Source organism: Lissotriton vulgaris, chromosome 3_2 (genome assembly GCF_964263255.1).
Source record: "Lissotriton vulgaris chromosome 3_2, aLisVul1.2, whole genome shotgun sequence".
Lineage (NCBI taxonomy): Eukaryota > Metazoa > Chordata > Amphibia > Caudata > Salamandridae > Lissotriton > Lissotriton vulgaris.
In genome coordinates, this window is record NC_141690.1 from 176,484,600 (window position 1) to 176,502,692 (window position 18,093).

Consider the following 18,093-nt stretch of genomic DNA (forward strand, 5'->3'; position numbering starts at 1 on the left):
TAATTTATAGGTATTCAAATTTCTTTTCACACCTGTAAGATTTTCACATAGATCATTTTACAAAATCCTCTCACAGCAGTCAGAGAAAGAAAAAGCACACCAATTTCCATATTAAAAGAATAAGCAGCAATTTGTGAAATGAAGCAGCCTGACTTTTGAACTATGTCTTTGAATGTACAGCAAATGTGACAAGATAAAAGTCAACATTTTAAGACATCAGTGTCACTCGTTCACTTCAGACCTCCAGCACAGTTATTTTGCTACCCCCCTCCCCCGCACCCTTACTTCCAGTGCCTATGCAGCCTATTTTACCTGAGCTGCTTGCTTGTCAGATGTGTTTTTACAAAAAGCCTATTCTACTCTTCTCATCATAACACCATGAAAAAAATACCCATTTAAATGTTGCTTGTAACATCTTGGAGCCATGGTGATGATCAAATATTTTTTGTGTGTGTTCAGAACATTTTAACACACAAGTTAATGGAACATAACAGAATCTGCTATTCGTGGTACTTTCGAGCACAGATCTATGTAATATTTATGTACCTGGTAAAGGAACAGAAATTGGATAATCTGCTTCCCCCTTTATAAAATATTAATTTCCCTTTATTAATTTCTGAGCATTAAGTTAAGCCTGAAACAGGATCCAAAGGTGGAGGAATTGTTAAGTAGTATTTATTGTATTGGCATCAGTCCAGTACTACACTGGCATATCCATTATATTAAAACACACACTTTCTTTCTGAAGACCTCATAAAATAAAGTAAATAATTAATGAAGTTCTTTATTGCCACAACGAAGAACAACTAAACAAAGGCATATCCATTAAAAAGAGCCTACATTGCTGGGCGCCGAAAGCTAGCAGAAATAAATAGGGGCATATTTACAAGCCACTATCGCCACCATAACGTATCTTTTTTTGACGTTGTGGTGGCGGCACGGGCTTCGTCTCATTTACAAGGCAGTTAATGTGGCTTAACACTGCCTAGTAAATAAGGCACCCTTTCACACTATGGTTAGTGTGAAAGGGGTGGGCAATGGGTGTTACGGTGGGCGTTCCACTGCAACACCCATTGATGTTGACGCTGCCTCATATTTACAGGAGTGGCGTAAATCTGGGGCATTGCGAGAATTAGGACCAGGGAAAACCTGGCCTTAACAGGGCGCATCGAGGAGAAATGCCTTATTTTGCCTCGTTTTTGCTGTTTTTATATGTACTGTATTGTGCAGCACACATAAAAACAGCAAGACGCCACCCATGATTGTTTATGTGCAGGAACGTGTCCCTTACGGCACATAAACAATAATTTTAAAAACAATGAGTTGCAACTTCTGTGTGCTGCACAAAGCAGCACACATAGAAATTACAAATCGTCATTTAAGATTGTTTATGTGCAGGAAGGGGAACCCTCCTGCACAAATACAACAATTTCCCACAACACAGGCATCCTTGCACTATGATTCAAGGGTGACTGTGTTAGCGCTAGGCAGCTAAATTTAGCACCAGTGCAGTGGGAAACGCAGGACTGCAACATATTTTTGTAAACACAGTGCAGCCTTGCTTTTCAGATCTAGCAGAGCGCGTAGTTAAGCCAAGAAGTTGAACGCCACACTCCGTCACTTCTTTATAAATATGCCCCATTATTTCTAAACATGAATCTGTTGCAAGTTTTAAAATAAATCCTGGAGAAAGACACGCATGTTGAGCAACAGGAAAAGAAAATGTTTATCCTTTGTCTGGAGAAGGGAAACAAGAAATAAAATTAACACAAAGTACTTTGTTATGATTTTTGTGATGCCCAAGTTTGATAAAAGTCACTGCAATTCCTCTACGCAATTTGAGTTACAGTTTCTCATGTACTTTGTGACTTTCTGAGAGCCCATACTCACCACTGTACTGGACAGTTAAAAACCCACTCTACCAGTGTCAATGCTGCATATAATCTGATCACAAGTAACTTATGGACATGCTCCTCAGACCCACAATGCACCAAGCTCCACCACTTACTATAATATTTGTCCCCATCACTTAGAAGGAGCCTGTGAATGTGTATGCTATACTTTCGAACGAGTCCTCTGTGCTGACCAGGTGTGTGCAATGTCTCCTGTATTACACCTATTTGATACTGTAAACAACATGCTGGTAGTGGATAATTACTTGCCTGCCCCAGTTGCACTTCACTCCTGAAACCATATTGTATTGATATTGTTAATTAGTCAATTAAAACCATAAACACAACACATTACACAATACCAAACAGAAAGAAAAAAACAAAACAAAAACCTCACTGATCCACGTCACCATAAAAACCTCATATTTATGGGCTTTTACTTCAGTATTTTCATAAATGAACTTCAGGCACTGTTGAACAAAAATTCCTATTTCTTTATTCCAGAAAATCTGCTATTTATTAATTATTTCTGTCTTTGTATGAGTTGAATTTCATTCATATTTTTGTTTAACTTCCATCACTATGTTCTCTGGTATTCAATACTGTCATGTGGCCCTTTATCAGGGGTCTCTATTACTAAGCATAAACACATATATATCCAAAAGCACCATATTCAGTTACCCACACATGCAGAAATATGCATCCTTAAGAATTGAAAAAGTGCGGCTGACAAAATATGGTTTGTTGTAGTGAACACAACAAAGTGCCATCTCCCTGGCAGTAACCCATTTGGAGCAACAATAGAAGATTGAATCTTGAGGGGTGGGGTGTGGCTGAGAGATTTGGCCCTTATTTCGCTGCTCCCTAGATGTGAATCCCAGCCACAGTGAGGTGTTGTTAAGCCTCTGATGCATTGGTGATCTTGTACTATACTAGGCTTCTCCTATCTTACCGCTCTGTGCACCTGAACATTCCTGGGCTGCACCCGGCGATCTCCTGCTGCTGCGCTGGTCTCCTGCTGTGGTGGTGGTAGCTGGTGCTGCCTCACCTCACCCCATTCGGCATCCCCTATTTATCTCTCTTCCTTGTTCTCTGCCAGATCTACATGATGGGTCTTGCGGACCCAAAACAACGCAAGATACAATGCAAGATACCATTCGAACAAGCTAAGCCCATGAAAAACAAAGGCTCTTACTCAGCCACAGATGAGCCTCGAGACAGAGAAGCAAGCTGCGACTCCGCAAGCGGCACAGAGGCCATAATGGCTGAACTATGAGCTGTCTTTCGCTCTATTGATGCACGTTTTGATGCCCTCATCAGCCGCATAGACCGCATGGTTGTACGCCTAGATCGCCAAAATACCAGGCTTGGCAGTGCAGAGGAGCAGAACTCTGGGCTGGAGGATGGTGCGGGGACAGTGGTGAAGCACCTGGAAAAGCTGGAGCATATCCTCAAGACCGTGGCAATTGAAAACAAAGATTTAGAAGACAGATTGAGTCGGAACAATATTCGCATATTGGGCATTGCGGAATCCACAAACAAGAGGAGCCCCGATATCTTTGTTGAACAGTTACTTACAGATCTCTTTGGCCATAAAAGCTTCATGTTTACATTTGTTGTGGAACGCGCAACAAATGTAGATGTCAAGAACTCCCTACGTAAGCTAGGCCTCAAATACTCCATGCTTTATCCTGCCAGGCTATTAGTTGAAATCAATGAGAAGTCATGTATTTTCAATACTCCAGCGGATGTGAATAACTTCTGTAAGCACTATGCTGCGAACAAACCCTCTTCTCGGTGCAGTACTCTGGAACGCTCTCACTCCCCTACTACCGCGGCACAATCATCCCTACCCTGAAACAGTCATTGCCAGCGGTATTTCTTCTGCCGCTGTTGCCCTCCTGGGGGAACCATACCTAGATGCCAACCCTGTATCTGACTGTAACCAGAGCTGTGACTTTGCATCGATATGTTCTCAATGGTTAATTTTTATGTGTGATCCTACCATTTACATTTCAGATGCTCCTTCTTGCTTTGCGGACTATGCCGACTGAGGCAATGCCTGCTCCCAGCGGTGTATACCACGCTATTCCCTAACGGGATGTTTAACTTTATGTTTTTGTTATTGGGATTTGCTGGATGTTTCATCATCTGGTGCGGGTAGGGGAAGGGGATCTGGAGTTTTTATATTCTCGTATTGTTTGTTCTGCATTGCCATCACTCTCCTCACCTGGAACATTTGTGGCCTTAACAATCCAGAAAAAGGGAAGCAGGTCATTTCATATCTATCCTGCCATGGGGTTAATCTTGCTTTCCTTCAGGAGACTCACGTCCCCCCTCTGGGATTTTTTCTCCCGTTACAGCTCATTTGCCAGGGAATATGTATCTTCCTACATAAAAGAATTCCCTTTTCCCATACTGGTAGCATCATTGACTCCAACGGCCGTTATATCGTATTAGGATAGTGGCGGTCATGCGACCTTGCTGATGAATATTTATGTCCCAAACACTGATGCACCTGAATTTTACCATGACTTATACACGCATATGGGTCGGATAGAGGCAGATCTTATTATCATCGGTGGGGATTTCAACATGGTGCAAAACCCCTTAGGTGATTCGACCAGTGCTCAGCCCAGTAAGCCACATGTCCTGGAAGTTTTCCAGAACATCGCAGAATCCTATGCTCTCACTGACATTTGGCACGTGCGTCATCCACTCTCCTCAGACTATACCTTCTACTCCACACCACATGGTGTGTGGACGAGACTCGATTATTGGTTCCTATCTGCCAATGCGTCCCTAAGGACATCGGCTGTGAGCTGTTTGCCTTTCACTTTATCGGACCATTGTCCGGTTTGACTTGAACTGAGGGTACCCTATGGTGGTGGGCTGGAGCGCAGTTGGAGATTCGCTGGCAAGGCTCTTCATGACCTGGTGTTTCACACAGAACTGCATGATTCCATCACTGAGTATTTTGCCCCTAATTATGGCACAAGTTTCCACTCAGGCTGCTCAATGAGGCACAAATTTCTGGTGTCTGCATTTCCAAGCATGCTGGAATCCTCAGAGATATACGTTCCCAATTGAGTTGAGTTGGGTCTGAACTTCACAATCTAGATCAGGAAGATACCCAAAGCAGTGCCTTCGCCCAGCTACATCGGTGTTCAGTTTTACTGTCCGAGTTTCTCAACTTGGGAGATAGTGTATATGGGGAAACATACCACTGCTAGATGATAGGGTGAGGGGGAACACCCTGGTTACACCCTGGCGCACCTGCTCCAACCCAACCCCATTAGTGGTTACATCACAAGGATAAACTCCCCTACTGGGCACAGAGTCTCAGATAAAGAGGGCATAATGGATTAATTCAACCGCTATTATGAACAATTGTACACCTCCTGCTCTTCACACACCAAATTGGAGACGGCAAATTACCTGGCGGAGGTTACAATGGTGTGGGTGAAGGACTGATATAGAAATTTTTGAGTGAGCCTATTGCCTGTGAAGACGTTATACAAGCAATAGATTTACTTGATGGGTCCATGGCCCTGGGACTGGATGGCCTTACAGGCACATTCTATAAAGCCTATAAACATCAGCTAGCCCCAAACCTCATTGCTATGTACTCGAAGTCACTTGACGCAGGAAGTCTACAGCCTAAATTACGTGAAGCGGTGCTCACACTACTTCTGAAACACTGTAAAGACCCCAGTTGGGCACCTTCTACCCCCCCCCCCCTTCTCTACTCAATCTTGACAATAAGATTTTTGCCAAAGTTCTCGCCACTAAGCTGGCCCTGCTGATGGAGTAGATTAGTTCCCCTGTCCAGTCTGGGTTTGTCCCCCACATTTCCACCTCCTTTAATGTGTAGACTATAGTTGCAGTCTTAAATAGGATCTTCCTGCAGACCTTTGCAACAGTGGCTTTGTTGAAAGCTGAGAAGGCGTTTGACTCCCTGGAGAGGCCCTTCTTGAGGGTGAGACTAATCAAACTAGGTCTCCCTGTAGTTTAATCTCTCTAGTGATGCTCCTCTATGTGGACCCACTGGCTTGACTGAGAGTGAACGGCTTACTTACTGCTCTGTTCCCTGTACCAGAGGGACGAGACAGGACTGCCCCTTTCCCCTCTCCTTTACATCATTGCGATGGACCCGCTAGTCCATCATCTTCAAGAAAAACATATCAATCGTGGTCTACAACTTACGCATGGCGCTCTCCTACTATCCCTGCATGCAGACAACATTTTATTGTTTGTGCACCACCCCTCTGATAATCAGTGACCGTAAATCCGTGAAATGATGCACTTTGGGGTTTCTCTGAGTTACACATTAACTGGGTTAAGTCTGAACTTTTCCTGTTAACCAATTGCACTTAGCATGCCTACCTAGAATATCCACTAACAATGACCCCATACTCCACCAAATACTTGGGCATACAACTTCACAGGGACAAACACCAGATCCTTTGCCTCAATCATGGTCCCTCCCTTGACAAACTTTCAACACAGGTGGAATGCTGGATTACACTTCCACTGTCCATGGCCGGCCGAGGGGTCACAATCAAACTGGTCATCCTCCCTTTGTTTTTATACTTGCTCCTCAATATTCCCATACCACTGACGCAACACTTTTTCCTCACCCTTCACATTCTCTTACTATGTCTTGTGTTGGCCAGCACAAACTTCGTATTAGATGGGACACATTAACCCTTCCTTATGAGCACAGCAGATTTGGAGTATGGGATCTCCAGCATCATTACCTGGCTGCTCAATGCCACTATGCATTACTGGTATCAACCAGACACCTGAATCCCTTACCTTAAGCGGAGAGCAATCAGCATGGAGACTTCCCGTTTTTGGCTATTTTGCTGAAACGGCATACCCATGGACCCTACTGATGTCCAAATGCTATCCACCACCTGTTGGGCATGGCAGAAACTGCACTGTGCTCTGGGGGGTGGCATTCTTTATTCATCGTTACTGCCCTTGAGCGACAACCCCAGGCTTCCCCTATCATGCGAGAATCTCGTCCATGATCTCAATACTTTAGGAGCTGTCTTCCCCAAAGGCCATGTTCGAGCACACGCTGATGGCACCCACTTTCATAATGACTCACATATGGACCACTTTGTTTTATAATGGCTCCATAGCACTCTGCATTCCCGACTCCCTTCATATCCCCTGGCTTCGGAGGATATTTCACCGTTAACGCTTATTATAGCGAACACCTATGGGGGGAGGCTGGTTTCTCGGTTATACTGCACCTGTCTGGCCATGAAGCCTTACCGCATGTGACGGACATGAGCGGCCTTGGGTACAGATCTGGGATGCCCGCTCTGTGACAAAGTCTGGTCCTACCGCTGTTCCCATACGAAGCTTGTCTCCATCAACCGTAGGCACAAACTTCTTCACTTTAAATTCCTGCATCAGGCTTACATCACTTCTTTAGACTTGGCCTGCTATGGTCTTACGCGATCGTCCCAGTGCCCCAAATGCCATGCACTAGATGCCCACTTTGCACATTTAACCTGGACATACCCACTTCTAGGACAATACTGTACCCACTGTTTTCTACCAAGTTTCCAAAATGACAGGGGTCACAATCGCACCCGCCTCACTGGTGGCACTTTTGGGACACACCCTTGATATGCCCAAATTCGTTCGTAGATTTGCCTCCATAGCATTCCTCCTTGCTAAACGAGAACTGGCAATCCATTGGGGCAGTAAATATTGTCCCACAAATTCAGCCTGGCTCAAAAGGATGACCCAATGTGACATAATTAGCAATGGTTATGCACAATTACAACCACACATCTCTAGACCCAAAGATAGCAGGCAGCCTCTCCAAGATTATGTGATTTCCATAGCGCCAGCCAACTCTGATTAATCATATGGCTTCTACCTTCTCCATGTACGTCTGCTGCTATTACTCATAGGCCTTCTTGCTCTACCTCATAAACTTCTTTAGAGGTGAGACATGCCTGCAATTACTTTTATTTGAAGTCTTACTTGCCGAGGATCTCTTTTGCCTCCTCCTTCCTTCAATGCCAAGATGTCTTATGTTGAAAGCATTTTTACCTATGAGCAAGGTGTGTTTCTGTTGATCAGTTATTACACGTGAAAACGTAATAATTAACGTTTTTTTTTAAAGTGCTTCAGTGATGTGTCTGTGGTAGTTAGTGCTATATAAATGCACTTATAACAAAATGCAATACATATATCTTAGTTAATTAGGGATGTGGGACAGGCTGCATGAGAATATTTCACAATATCACTAGGAGAAACCCTCTAAGAATGAATGGAGAATGCCGTACAGTAAATGGTGAACTGTAGTAGTTGGGCGTCTTGCTGCCCTTAAAATATTCCTATAATGCTGAGGTAACTGTGGAAAGCCAAACTCTAAAACTTTTGTAGACAAATCTCCAGAGGGAACAATTGAGGTCAGGGAAAACACATATGACCAAGTTCTTGAGTGAGCAAATCTGGTAGAGGTGGCAAACGGCAACGTGGTTGTAACAGCATATTAGGGAAGTTAAGAAAGCTAAGGGTATCCTGCTCTTGTTGGTTCAACCAGAATTAAGACCATAGATGTGTAACCAATTTTCCTTACCACATACACAATGGGTGAAACAGGTGGAATAGCATAAGCAAATATCTCTGACTAAGTTATCCAGTATATTCCACATATGGTGCGGAGATACTCCTTCGGCAGTCTGATTCTAGCGCGGTATAAACTCAAAATAAAATAATAAATAAATAAAATAAGGGCATACATACTGTCTGCTCACCAAGAGTACTCTCCTGTTCCACCATAACAACCCATACCTTAAATTGGGTGGCAGGTTTGATTTCAGTCTCCAGTTGACTGAATCGTTGGCTTGTTAGACACTCCTCTAAATGACACATTTTTAAGGGTGCACAGGGAACCAAAATGATGCATGAAAGCATCATTCTGAGTAGCTACTAAAATGACCTCACTGTCAGAGACTGTGCATCTCTTGAATGACTGCACCCTCTCTTCTCTGGAATAAGCTACTGCTTTGATTGGTACTGACTTGTTGATCCTTGAAAAATTCTGGGTCTTTTTTGGTAGCAGATGCAATTTTTTCACCTCAAGGGTAAGAAGTTAGTTTGTGGATCCAAAATACTAAAATACTGTTTGTTGTTTGTGCACTAGGCACTATAGTGTAAGGATAGACATACAAGTGCGTCTTCCTACCACTCCTGATCATTTCATAATGACATGATGAGCAGATTTTATCCTAAAAGGTAACACTCTGAAATGATAAGGTTTTCCACCCACCACAAATCCACAGATAATGGTGATGGCTTGCAGACATCAGTAAGTGGAAATGCCTTTATGTGAAAGCAAGGGTGGTCATGAAATCTCCCTTCATCGAAAGTAGGGTGATATCTTGTAGCACAGTATTGTGAAAATGTCTATTACAGGATGACCCTCAGTATGAATGAATGAATGAAACTGTTCTTATATTGCGCAAACTTAGCCCAGTGGGCGTCAAGGCGCCTAAATCAAATGCAGAAGCTAGAACCCCCCCACTGCCCTATTCTCTCATAGGTAGGCCCTCATAAAGAAGCAAGTAAGTTTTGAGAGCCTTTTTAAATGACTCAATTGAAGGGAGAGTTTTTATTTCAATGGGGATGGAATTCCAAAGCTGTGGGGCAACCACGAAGAAAGCTCTGGCTCCCCATCTAACAAGTTTGACACAGGGCACAACCAGTTGACAGAGTCCCGTAGAGCGAAGGCTTCTTGTATGGATATAACACATTAGAAGAGAGCCAATAGCACTTGAGGGACCTTCTTTCAATGCTCTGTAAGCCAAACACAGAATTTTAAAAGAGATTCTGTGCTGCACGGGAAGCCAATGAAGGTCCTTTCTGGCCAAAGTGGCGGAAGAGGCTTTCGGAAGATCCAAGACAAAGCGTGCTGCAGCATTCTGCACAATCTGCAGTCGGTGTATCAGGGTTTTATTGGCTTCCATATACAGGGAGTTGCAGTAATCTAGCCTCGTGCCCACCAGGGCGACTGCAACCTGTTTACGCGCCTTGGGGGAAAGATACCCGCGGATTTTAATAAGTATCCTGATCACACCCCAGCAGGTGGCCACGGTCCTGTTGACTTGTAGGGACATAGAAAGTGAGGTGTCAAATATTACACCAAGATTTCTGGCAGATTGGGAGGGAGTGGGGCAGATGCCAAGAGAAGAAGGCCACCACTCACTCGACCACACGTCTTGGTCCTTCCCAAAGATCAACACCTCCGTTTTTTCGCCGTTCTGTTTGAGGGAATTTATAGTCATCCAGTCCGCCACATACTGCATGCATACCCTGAAACTGGCGGCAGATGTACTGACAGAGGTGTGAGCGAGTGACACCATGATCTGGGTGTCATCTGCGTAGGACACCACCTCCATCCCCTGAGATCTAACTAGTCTTGCCAGGGGAGCCACATAGATATTAAACAGGGTAAGCTTCGGTGATCTGTTCACCTTTGAGTAACAAAAAACATAGTTTACCAAGGGTTGGCAACAGGATCCCACCCCTCCATGACCACATAACACCCTACTTTCTCAGCATTCATTCCTTCACAGAAATGGTTGACAAAGGGGTCTGCTGTCCATTGATGTTCAGTGGACTGCTCTGTGCAAGTGGCCTACCCCCACTGCACCCATCTTTTGGGTGAATTCAAGTAAAAAGACAATTACATCCATCACAAGTTCTTCACTTCCAAAATATACAATTTCTTTTGCATCTTTTGAAAGTTTATGGAGAAACTTATGAGTCTAAAAACTGATATAGTATCACCCCTTGTTCACAAAGCCTGGTACCCTGTCAGAATCATTGGCTGATCTCCTTAGTAATTTCAACAATGTCGTTATATATATATAATAAGAGATGTCATCAGTGGTGTCATCTAACATGTTGTGAGTGATGTAATATGCGAGGTCATAAGCAGTGTGTAATGGGAAGCAAGTTATAGTTAGTTCAGTAAACCACAACTGGTGTATTTCCATGTTTTTGGGTCTTTTTATCCTTGGCAGCTTTTGAGACGGCCCAGATGGTAGATCAAAAATCTGAGTATTGTTAAAGCACATAGATTTGCAGACACGTGTTTCCGTTGGATGTTGTATAGCATTATGGGATGCCCATGGAAAGTTAACTTTGAATATCTTCTCAAAGTTAGCAGACCACTAGATTATAAAAACTTAACATGGTTATCAAATAGGCTGTTTGCTCGTTTTTCCGCAGTATTCGTCTTATGGAATGTCCCTGGGAAATGTATAAATATGTCTAAAATGCATGTTATTAAACTCCCTCTGTGAAGCTAAACGCAAGTATCAAAGTGCCAAAGGGACTTTAGTCTTATTTACTTCGCTTTACAGCTCACCGCCGATTCTTTTGAGCACTGCATTCATTCTCTTTCATTTCACCGTTCACAGGCTCTGTCTGCTTCTGGAACAGCAGAATATTTGTTCACCATAAACAAGTTTGATAGCTGAAATACTTTCTTTACTCTGGCAGTTAATATGATTAGCTGCCGGAATAAGTAGCCAAAAATCAGAGAAATATGCAACTTCTAATCACAGAAGACAATTTTCCCTATTCCATGTATTTTCTAATGTTTCATTGAAGCAATGTAAGCCAGGATTCATTGTTGACTAATAGCAGGCTGCGGCTGATTGTGTTAACTCACGAGGGATTGGCTGCGTTTCTCTGGGTCCCCGCTGGGTTCAGCTTTGCAATATACTGGGGCTTTATTTATTTATGTGTTTTATTGTCATCATGTGGCAACTTCACAGCGCTTACGTTTGGATTATGAGTAGGCAACATAGAAAGTAATTACAACAATAAAGAGTAGGTATGACCCATTACATCTTAATTAGTTGCTGGGAACCCCCTAATTTAGGATTTTTTCATCACAGCTCAAAGAGGCCATCTTTAGGCAAAAACACTCTTGAATAGTTCGGTTTTGAAACGTTTCCTGAAAGATAATTTGTTTCAACTCTGAGGTTGCTATCCAAGGTGCAACAAAGTTTAGATCATTTCACTACTAAGTTCTTTCAACTCTGAGGTTCAGGTCCTGCACTCCTTGCGACTGGCCTTCATGTTTCAATAGATTGTAGGCATGTTCAGGATGCAGTGCTATGACCCTGAACAGAGGCTTCCATTTGAGATATATACGGACGATGAAAGGTAAGAGAACACTTAAGAAACCAAAGGGCCTCCTTCGCTTAACGCCGCGCTCCAGCACTTCTGAAACGCAGGGCTACACCGTATTTACAAAGATATGGTGCAGCCCTACATTTTCCCCCCGTGTTAGCGCTAATTTAGATGCCTAACGCCAACATAGACAACCTTGTACCATAGTGCAAGGGTGCCTGCGTTGCAGAGGAAGATTGTTTATGTGCAGGAAAGTGTTTGTTCTTGTTTGTTCTTGCACATAAACAATCTGAAAGGGCGTTTTGTAACTTCTATGTGTGCTGCTTAATGCAAAGCGTCATTTTTTAATGATTGTTTTTATGTGCAAGAAGGGACACTTTCCTGCCCATAAACAATCAATGACCTTTTGTTGTTTCTATGTGTGCTGCATGTACCTGTTTCTGTTAATCGAGTGAGTAGGGTTCCATTACTAAATGTATCTAATATATCGAGAATTTACTAAAACTCTTCTCAGAGAAAAATAAGGAATCAGTCAAAAGTAAACGTGTATGTATGTTTCAAGTACGTCTAAAATGTGAACCAAGCTGGCTAGTGTTGGTACCCTAGTGGGGATACACTGAGGGGCAAAGAGGGAACAGAGACTGGAGGTAGAGCTGGCAGAAGAGGTGAGAAGTCAGTGTATCTGACGTAGTGATCCTTGAAGTGGTGAGTTTTCAGGTTCTTCCTGAATTGTAGCAAGGCTGGTGCTGTGAAGATATCAAAGGGGAGGTTGATCCAGATCCAGGAGGCACAGACTAAGAAGGATTGTTTTCTTGTTTTTTCCCCTTCAGTGGTGTTTAGTCTCTAATCTGACATTGACATCTATTTCTAAACAGGTTTCATATTGCTATGCGTGACATTTTCATAATTTCAGTGTAATTATGAGTGACATTTCAACAACTAAGAGTTACATTTCCTCATGAGCAAAATCATGCAATGCAATGGAGATAACTTTTTGCACCAATCACAGAGGTCTCAGGGTAACCTCACCAATAGACAGATAGAACTCGTTTCCCTATAAAAAGTGTGTTTTGTATATGGGCTCAGCACTGCTTCCCTGGTCAAACCATGCACCTATGACCCTATACACTCACCAAATTACAGCGGGAGCAGATGTTCTGGATAGTCATTTATGGGGTAGAGGCTGCAGGGATCCTGCTACGCCATTGTTACAAGGGGATACTAGCCATCGGTCCGAGGTGAAGGAATGCGGGGTGGTAGTTAGTGGTGGACAGTGCTGATACTACAGACATAGATAGAGTGCGAGACTGTGCTTGCTGGCTAGTGGTGGGCAGGCACCCAGGAAATGGCCAGGGATGATTAAACTGCAGCCCTCTAAAATTATGGTTGAGTGGGCTGCCTCTCACACATCCCGGGTCTTGAGTCCTAGCCCCAGAGCAGCTGCTCACAGGGTATCAAGGGTCAAAATGGCAAGTGAGGGCCTGTGGGGGGTAAGGTGGCAGACGAGGCCTCGGCTGCCCTGGTCTTTCCCTGGCTCCATGTCAAGTACAGCCCGGCGCCAGAGGGGCTGTCACAGCAAAAGGGTCAGCCGGGATCGGCAGTGGCAGGGCCAACCCGGGAGCCCAGCTTGCACTAGCGGGTCCTGGAGCTGCAATGAAGGGGCTCAGACAGGGGTGGGCCTGGGCGGTTCAGCACTGCCTAGGAGATGCAGTTCTGCTTCGCCGTTATGTACTTGCGGCCTGGGTACGGGATAAGACGAAGGGGCGGAATGTTTCACTCACATGGAAATCGATAAGTTGCTTTATCGCTTCCTGTATGTGCACAGACTGTGCCTTATTGGCACACAGCAGTCTGCCCATGTTGAAGAATGGGCCTGCCTGATCCTGCAGCAGTATGTGTGTGAAAAAATTCACACACATACTGCTGCACTGCAGTGAGTACAGTCACTTACTTCCATTTAGCGGCAGGTTCAGGCCGCAAGCCACCCGCCTGAGAGCTTAGTGACAATGTCCTGGCCGCTGCAATGGTAACATTCATTTGTGAATTATTCTAAATTTGCGGCGGTGCGAGCAAGCAGCGCTGGGCTATGATTTGCAGCAAAAACACCCATTCATGTGAGACTAGTTAAGTTAACTTACTTACCGCAGCGTCACTACGGCAGCAGAGCCAGTCCAGACTCACTGCCCAGTAGCGGAACAGTTGACGGGGTCACGGCGGGCGCACTGGCTGGCACACATGACCGGCTGTAGCACCACTAGTCACTCTGCTGGCAGTCGAGTCACACTCCACGCAGCGCCCGCGGTGCCAGTCATCATGCAGCGCCGGGGCCCTGTCATGCGCAGCCGGAGTTGAGTACTCCACTGTGGTGTGACTCGCGCTGCCTGCCGTCGTACCGCGGGGTGGTTCCAGGGGGGTGCGCTGCGACTGGCTGCCTGCCTGGTGGAAGTTAACCCGGCTCAGACGCAGCTCAACTTGGTGGAACTGCGCAGCGCCAGTGACAGTCAGCAGCAGCTATGCTGAGGCAGCACTCAGTGCAGCTTAGCTGAGCGGCGAGCGTACAACTTGACTTCACTCACTCCAGTCCACGAGTGAGCGCGCCTTCTCTGGGGACGAGTGACCTCAATTAGTTCCTGTAGTATGCAGGAGGACCGCCGTGAGGTATCATCCGGTAAGGAGAGTAGGGTCTGCAATCCTATGATCACCCAGATTTTTTTGCTTTTGTTTCACTGGTTTACGACTTTCTCTGGCTCTGGGCCTGCTAATCAGACCCACAGCCTAGCTGTTCTCTCGCTAAATTGACATGTGTACCTTAGGTGCATCACCCAATTGGAACTGGGCCACCTTGTCAGACCCTGTAACTCAGGGCATCAGTGTACCCAGGGCCTACCAGGGGCTGAAGCATGTATTATGCCACCCCTGGATGGCCATTTAAATCTGACACAACTGGCTGCACGACAGCTGGGGCAACGGGGCGTACTCGCCCTTTGCTTTAGATATAGTATACCTATATCTAACCCTCCAATGGACACCCGAATTCCTATCAGCCACTCCTAAGGCAGGCCTTGACAATCCTGAAGGCAGAGTGTGTGGAATCGTGTGAATTGGGCTCTGGCATGAGCCGAGCCCGGTTGCAGCTTGCGGAACCAAGACCCAATGGCTGTTCCATGATAACGCGTACCATATATCGCTAACTCCGGTTTTGCATTATCAAGACATGTCGAGTAAGGTGTCATACGAATCGGGATACTGACCCCTCACCAATGCTGGCGACGGGGTTAGCATTCCACCCTTCTAGAGGGACACGACACGTACGTAACTGTGAACCCCGGTTAAAGTTAACTGAAGCCTCAGCTCTACAAAATGGATGCTGCCACCACAGACACGAGTCTGACCTCCTGCTGCTGGGAGTCCTTCCAGCGGGGAGAGCTTGGACAAAGGGTTTCCTGTCCGGGGCGGTGCTCGCACCATCCCAGACAGGGTTTTGTGTATCCTGGGTAGGCAGGGCTTTACAGGAAGGTGACTGCGGAGTGGCACCCCGGTGCTCACTACGCATCTGCAGGCTAGAACCAGTTCCAGGGGCACACCAGTCCCTGACCTGGGGAAAGTCTGGCTTGGGAGAGGGGTGTAACCACCCCCCTTCCTGGTCCCACCCCTAGGGCAGGACCTAGTCGCGTACCCACCCCTTTCTTTAGGATAAAGGCAGGAGCGGGGACCCTTCCAAATTAGATCATCTTTGAATCAAGAATACTTTCTACGAAAGGAACTCTCGACTCTTCTCAAGATTTCTCCCTTGTGGCTAAGGAGTAGTCACCCTGCATCCGCAGGCACCATCTAAGAACTCTGCGGTTTGCTGCACGTCCTTCCTCAGGAATCGGACTGCCCAGCTCGACGAGAACCGGCTTCCGTGGCACCTCTGACCTCTACCCACATCGTCAGCTCAGCTGAGATCCGTGGGTGCAACGAGACCTCGAGGGACCAGCCATCTTCAAAACCTGCACGATTTCTTAACCAGCACGACCACCGAGGGATCCTCTGGTGAGTGCTCTGGGGTCCGAGTAGCCCCGACCTTGAGCAGCTCCAGCACCGAAGTGCAGCCTCCCAGTATCTCCACGATCTGCTTGGGGCCCTTCTGCTCTTTGCCGCTCAGCACGTTGTCTGGTTACTAGCCGCTGGCTTGTGGCCTTCTCGACGACGCGCGACAACCAACGCTGCTGGTCTGGTTGCTCCAGACTAGCCTTTGCTCCCTTCTGAGAGAGGAGCACCCCGGACCCTCCTGGTCCACTCAAGACGCCATTTTAGGTCCACCACGTGGCCCTGAATTTGCCAAGGCTTGTTGCCCAATCCTGGGCCCAGCGACGCCGACAGCATCAACCTTCGTGGGACAGCTCGCACCTCCATCCTGGTCGCCGACAACGCCTCCTGGTCCGTGAGACTGCAGAGCCTAGCGTCGCCCACTCACCTAGTCGAGGTGACGATCATCCGGTGCCCTCCTGGTACCCCCTGACTACTGACTAGTAGTTACGAACTTGGTCCCCTCTGATTTCAGGTGTCATCCATCTCTGATCCAGGCTTGGATCTCTACGAACTATCTTCCCTGGTCGCCGGCCAGCAACTCCTTCCTTCCGGCTCCTGGTTCGTCAGCGAGGACTCCCGACGTCTATAAAGACTTGTGCAGCCGCAGCCCCTGGGCTAGGTAATATCGGCATTTCGGTGCCCGCATAGCCTCATTATCTAAGGGTCCCGAGTCCCTATTGCTTCCGACTTACCCTTTCGGGTTCGCCCGAGAACACTAAACTTTCCGTGCCCTCGGGCATTTGTGTAGATTGTGCACTTGAAGTATTTTCCTAAGAGTTTTGTTGTGTGCTTAGTACCCTGTCCTCATAAAGAGTACAGGGCTGTTGTGATTCTAATAAATACACTGTTTATTTTCATAACACTTGTGTGGTGTCCTTTCACTTGGTGTTCAAGGGGTATATGTGATGGTATAACAGCTGGCTTAACACGCCCTCTAGAGTTTAGCCCGAAGACTGCTCGTATCCACGCTACTAGGATAGCTGGTCTAAGGTTGACTTACAACCAATCACCATAAGGGTCGTTTGGACTGATGCATAGTGATCACTAGAATAGTGAGCACTGCATATCAGGCCAATTTCTCACATTGGTGAGCAGCGGTTGGGATTTGAGCTTGCTGTTGTTTTACCACGCGTATCCTAAGAATATCTTGTGAAAGATCGCATAAGTACTCCAGGTACATATAACTTAGCTTAGAATACTCTGAGTTCTACTGAACCGGCTGTTGTAGCTCCTCAAGGCTTAGCACACCTTGGCTGAAACTCTTAGCAAGGGATCAGTAGGTAAACATATAGTGTAGGTAGGTGCATCACTTACACCACACTAGAAGCAGCATGTCAGACAAAGGAGGAAACACTGAGTCTCCCCTTGTGTCAGTCGACCTTCCACAGGTCACTTCCAGATATGCTGCACTTAGCTTCCAAGAGATGCAACAAATCTGTACATCTCGGAAGCTAAAACAGGGTGCAAACCCTACCATTCCGTTTCTGATTGGTCTCTTAGAGACTTATGATGCTAGGAGGGCTGGTAACACAGACCCTGCTCATCCAGAAGGGAATATGCCCCCCCTCGAGGGAACCTTAGGTGACCCTGACCTTATCCATCTCTCCGCAGAAGGTGAAGAGGAGGATGAGGATCTAGAGCCATCTGAGGACGAGGCAGACAAAGGTCCAGTAGTAGTTAGCCAGCTAACTAGGGACAACTTAAGCAGGCACGAGAATGGCACTAGGAGACCCCTGGGGCCCCTCTCAGGCCAGCTTAACATTGGGAATGGACGAGTTAGGTCTCTATCGAGAGGCTCTAATAGATCCGTTCGAACCAATGGCTCTCGAGGCTCTTCTCAGAAAGGGATGACATCCCCTCAGAGGAGAGTATACGAAGCTAAAGTGAGGGAAGTCAATCTGAGGATTGAAAGGGAAGAACTTGCCCTGGCCAAAGAGAGACTCGCCTT

At 46.1% G+C, this 18,093-nt stretch overlaps 1 protein-coding gene across 1 annotated transcript in view; it reads right to left on the reverse strand.

Moving 5' to 3' along the window:
- DOK7 (docking protein 7) overlaps positions 1–18,093 on the reverse strand; it is a 549,432-nt gene that overhangs the window by 9,334 nt on the left and 522,005 nt on the right. The window lies entirely within an intron of this gene.